This window comes from Papio anubis, chromosome 1 (genome assembly GCF_008728515.1).
Source record: "Papio anubis isolate 15944 chromosome 1, Panubis1.0, whole genome shotgun sequence".
Taxonomy (NCBI): Eukaryota; Metazoa; Chordata; class Mammalia; order Primates; family Cercopithecidae; genus Papio; species Papio anubis.
In genome coordinates this window covers 24,682,535-24,688,534 of record NC_044976.1, presented here as the reverse complement: position 1 = coordinate 24,688,534, position 6,000 = coordinate 24,682,535, and positions in this window count along the sequence as shown.

Genomic DNA, 6,000 nt, shown 5'->3' with positions numbered 1-6,000 from the left:
CCTGACACTGCTGCAGAAATGGCTTTGATTCAAAGCCTTTAACCTCTTCTTCCACCTTCCAAATCTCACCCAAATATATCTAGATTAGTAGATCCACATTCACATCCAGAGCCCTAGCTGCAAGGGGGTCTGGGAAACGTAGTTTTTCACTTTCCATCTGTGCAGTCCAGGAGGCCATGCTAGGAGGGAGGAAGGAATGTTGAATGCCAAACCACCATTTCTGCCACTGCAAAGCCTGTGCCTTTTCATGGAATTACCTGGCCCAGGTCCTGCTTTTGGTGTGGGGAATGCTGACGTATAGGTTTTAGTGGAAACTTCAGCTGGTCCCTCATTTCTTAGAGCTCCCATTGGAACAGGAGGCATTCATGGGAAACTCTAGGAAGGCAGTTTAAGTGTCAGGAGAGCAGGAATATTCCTCTATTTCTCTCTTTCTCTCTCTCTCTTTCTTTAACAGCTTTATTAAAATATAATAACATATTATACAATTCATTTATTTAAAGTGTACAATTCAATAGATTTTAGTCTAGTCACAGAATTGTGCAACTATCACCACAATTTATTTTAGAACATCTTCATCATGCTAAATAATGCAGTCTCCATACCCCGTCCCCAACCCACATCCTCTGGCAACCACTAATCCACTTTCTGTCTCTATGGATTTCCCTATTGTGTACATTTCATATAAATAGAACTACATAATATGTTGCCTTTGTGTCTGGCTTCTTTCACTTAACATAAAGGTTTTCACTGTTGATTCATGTTGTAACATGTATCAATACTTTTTTTTTTTTTTTTTTGAGACAGGGTCTCTATTGCCCAGGCTGGAGTGCAGTGGCATGATCACAGCTCACTGCAGCCTCAACCTCCTGGGCTCCAGCCATCCTCCCACCTCAGCCTCCCAAGTAGCTGGGACAGCAGGTGTGTGCCACCACACTCAGCTAATTTTAAAATTTGTTCATACAGATAGGGTCTCACTATGTTGTCTAGGCTTATCGAAACTCGTGGGAGCAGCAATCCTCCTGCTTCGGCACAGGCATGAGCCGTCGCTCCCAGGTGTTTAACTTTTTTTTTTTTTAACCTAGAGGCAGGGTCTTGCTCTGTCACCCAGGCCGGAGTGCAGTGGCACAGTCATAGCTCACTGCATCCTCAAACTCCTGGGGCTTAAGTGATCCTCCCACCTCTGTCTCCCGAGTAGGTGGGACTACAGGCACATGACACCGAACTCTGCTAATTTTTAAATTGTTCTGTAGCCATGAAGTCTCGCTTTGTTGCCTAGGCAGGTTTCAAACTTCTGACTTCAAGCAATTCTCTTGCCTTGCCCTTCTGAAGTGCTGGGATTACAGGTACTCGGCCTCTGTTTAGTTTTTTGAGGAACTGCCTATCTGTTTTCCACAGTCACTGTACCATCTTGTATTTCTACCAGCAAAGTATAAGGGTTCCAATTTCTCTGCAATCTCACTAACATTTGTGTTTTTTTCTGTTTTGGTTTATTTTGTGTAATTGTAGTCATCCTAGTAGGTGTGAAATGGTATCTCATTGTGGTTTCCACTTGCATTTTCCTGATGGTTAATGATGGTGAGCATCTTCTTACATACTATTTGACCAATTGTACATCTTCTTCAGGGAAATGTCTGCTCAGATTCTTTGCCCATTTTTAAATTTGGTTGTCTTTTATTATTGAGTTGCAAGGGTTATTTTTGTGTTCTGAATACAAGTTTCTTTTCAGATATGATTTGAAAATATTTCATCTTGTTCTGTGAGTTGTCTTTTCACATTCTTTTTCAAAAAATAATTTATTTAGGTGAAATTAATATAACTTAAAAGCAATCATTTTAGGGCTAGGCAAGGTGGTTCATGCCTGCAATCCCAGTTGGAGACCGAGGCAGGAGGATTGCTTGAGCTCAGGAGTTTAAGACCAGCCTGGGTAACATAGCAAGACCTTGTTTCTACTAAAAAAAAAAAAAAAAAATTACCCTGGTGTGGTGGTTCATGCCTACAGTCCCAGCTACTCAGGAGGCTGAGGTGGGATAAACGCTTGAGCCCAGGAGGTTGAGGCTGCAGGTAGCCATGATTGTGCCACTGCACTCCAACCTGGGTGACAAAGGGAGACTCCATCTCAAAAAAACAAAACAACACAAAACAAAACAAAATTAGCCGGGCACGGTGGCTCAAGCCTGTAACCCCAGCACTTTAGGAGGCTGAGGCAGGCAGATCACCTGAAGTCAGGAGTTCAAGACCAGCCTGACCAACATGGAGAAACCCTGTCTTTACTAAAAATACAAAATTAGCTAGGTGTGGTGGCACATGCCTGTAATCCCAGCTACTCGGGAGGCTGAGGCAGGAGAATCGCTTGAACCTAGGAGGCGGAGGTTCCAGTCAGCCGAGATCGCACCATTGCACTCCAGCCAGGGCAACAAGAGTAAAACTCTGTCTCAAAAAAAAAAAAAAAAAAAGAATCATACAATTGCATACAGTTGTGACTTTTTGTGTCTGGTTTATTTGCTTTAGCATAATGTTTTGGAGTTTCTCCATGTTGCAGCATGTATCAATACTTTATTCCTGTTTATGGGTGAATATTCCATTGTATTTATGCACTACAATTTATCCATTCATTTGTTGATGGACATGTGGGCTGTTTCTACCTTTGGGGCTATTTCTTTCTTTTCTTTTTTTTTTTTTTTTTTTGAGGTGGAGTCTTGCTGTGTTGCCCAGGCTGGGTGCAGTGGCACGATCACGGCTCACTGCAACCTCTGCCTCCCAGGTTCAAGCAATTCTCTGCCTCAGCCTCCTGAGTAGCTGAGATTACAGGCGCCTGCCACCACACCTGGCTAATTTTTTTTTGTATTTTTTGTAGAGATGGAGTTTCACCATGTTGGCCAGGCTGGTCTTGAACTCCTGACCTCGTGATCCACCCACCTCAGCCTCCCAAAGTGCTGGGATTAAAGACATGAACCACTGTGCCCAGCTGGGCTATTTCAAATAATGTTGCTATGAACAGGAATGCATACGTGCTTGTTTGAGTATCTATTTCCAATTTGGGGTATATACTAGAAGTGGAATATGCTAATTCTTTACCTTTGAGGAATCACCAAACTGTTTTGCCATAGCACCTGGACCATTTTGCATTTCCACCAACAATATATGAGAGTTCCAATTTCTCCGCATCCTTGCCAACAACACTTGCTTTTATTTTTTCAAGACGGAGTCTCTGTTGCCCAGTGCAATGACGCAATCTCGGCTCACTGCAACCTCCGCCTCCTGGGTTCAAGTAATTCTCCTGCCTCAGCCTCCCAAGTAGCTGGGATTACAGGCGCATGCCACCACACCCAGCTAATTTCTTGTATGTTTAGCAGAGACAGGGTTTCACCGTGTTGGCCAGGCTGGTCTTGAACTCCTGACCTCATGATCCACCTGCCTTGGCCTCCCAAAGTGCTAGGATTATAGGCATGAGCCACCGTACCCGGCCACCAACAACGCTTGTTATTTTCCTTTATTTTATTATTTATTTATTTATTTTTGAGATGGAGTCTCATTCAGTGAACCACCATGCCTGACCTATTTTCTTTTAAAAAATATATATATATATAAAATATGTGTGTGTGCATATATATACATATATACACAACTATCCTATACTTCCTTTGATGGAATCTTATGAAGCACAAAGATTTTTAATTTTGGTGAAATCCAATTTTCCTACTTTATTTTTTGTTGCTTGTGCTTTTTGTGTTGTATCTAAGAAAGTTTTATCTAACCCAAGGTCAGAAAGGTTTGCTCCCATATTTTCTCCTAAGAGTTTTGGAGTTTTAGCTCTTACATTTAGGTATATGATGCATTTTGAGTTTAGTTTTGTATATGATAAAAGAAACCGATACAACTTTTTTTTTTTTTGAGATAGGGTCTTGCTTTGTTGGCCAGGCTGGAGTGCAGTGGCCCAACCACAGATCACTGCAGCCTTGACCTCCCAGGCCCAAGTGATGCTCCCATCTGAGCTTCCCAAGCAGCTGGGAGTACAGACGCACACCATGCACCACCACGCCCAGCTAATTTTTGTATTTTTTTTGTAGAGAAGAGGTTTTGCCATGTTGTCCAGGCTGGTCTCAAACTCCTGAACACAAGCCATCCTCCTGCCTCAGCCTTCCAAAGTGCTGGAATTACAGGCATGAGCCACTATACCCAACCAGGGACGTAACTCTTTTTGTATGTAGGTATCTGTTTTCTCAGCACCATTTGTCGGTTTTTTTTTTTTTTGAGATGGAGTGTTGCTGTGTCACCCAGGCTGGGGTGCAGTGGCGCGATCTTGGCTCACTGCAAGCTCCGCCTCTTGGGTTCACGCCATTCTCCTGCCTCAGCTTCCCCAGTAGCTGGGACTACAGGCGCCCGCCACCACTCCTGGCTAATTTTTTGTATTTTTAGTAGAGACAGGGTTTCGCCGTGTTAGCCAGGATGGTCTCTGTCTCCTGACCTCGTGATCTGCCCACCTCGGCCTCCCAGAGTGCTGGGATTACAGGTGTGAGCCGCTGCGCCTGGCCTATTTGTTGGTTTTGTATCCTAAAACCTTGCTGCACTCATTAGTTCCAATAAGCTTTTGTGGATTCCTCAGGATTTTCTTTTCTTTTTCTTTTTTCTTTTTTTTTGAGACGGAGTTTCACTCTTGTTACTCAGGCTGGAGTGTAATGGTGCAACCTTGGCTCACTGCAACCTCTGCCTCCCAGGTTCAAGTTTCTTCTGCCTCAGCCTCCCAGATAGTTGGGATTATAGGCGCCTGCCACCATGCCCGGGTAATTTTTGTATTTTTAGTAGAGACAGGGCTTTGCCATGTTGACCAGGCTGGTCTTGAACTCCTGACCTCAGGTGATCCACCCACCTTGGCCTCCCAAAATGCTGGGATTATAGGCATGAGCCACCGAGCCCAGCCTCCTCAGTATTTTCTATGTACAAGATTATGTCCTCTGTATATACAGTTTTACCTCTTAATTTCTAATCTGGGTGCCTGTTTTTTTTTCCTTTTTAAATTTTATTTTATTTTATTTTTATTTTTTATTTTTATTTTTTGGCCTAGTAGCCCTGGCTAGAATCTTTAGGACAGTGTTGAATAGAAGCAGTAAGGGTGGATATGGTCTCATTCCTGATCTGAAGAGGAAAACAACTCTCTTTTCATCCTAAATTCCATCTTAGCTGTGTGCTTTTTGTAGAAGCCTTTTATCAGGGTGAGGAAGTTCCCTATTCCTAGTTTGGTGAGTGTTTTTTGTTTGTTTGTTTGTTTGTTTGTTTGTTTGTTTGTTTGTTTTAAACAGAGTTTCACTCTTGTTGTCCTGGCTGGAGTGCAATGGCTTGATCTCAGCTCACTCCGCAACCTCTGCCTCCCAGGTTCAAGCGATTCTCCTGCCTCGGCCTCCCGAGTAGCTGGAATTACAGCATGCACCACCACGCCCAGCTAATTTTGTATTTTTAGTAGTGACAGGGTTTCTCCATATTGGTCAGGCTGGTCTCGAACTCCTGATCTCAGGTAATCTACCCACCTCAGCCTCCCAAAGTGCTGGGATTACAGGCATGAGCCACTGCGCCTGGCCTGGTGACTGTATTGTAACCCAAAAAGGAATGGTGGATTTCGTCAAATCATTTTCCTGCACCTATTGAGATGATCATGTCCTTTATTCCACTGCCATATTATATTACAGTAATTGATTTTTGCATGTTAAACTATTTCTGGGATAAAACTCACTCACTCATGATGTATAACCCTTTTTTCTTCTTTTTTTTTTTTTTTTTTGAGACGGAATCTTGCTCTGTAGCCCAGGCTGGAGTGCAGTGGCACAATCTCGGCTCACTGCAAGCTCCGCCTCCTGGTATAACCCTTTTTGTATGTTGTTGAGTGTTGATTCTGCCTGCTCATATTTTGTTGTGGATTTTTGTATTTGTACTCACAAGAGATAATAGTCTGTGGTTTTCTTATGATCTTTGTTTTTTGTTTGTTTGTTTTGTTTGTTTTTAAAATTA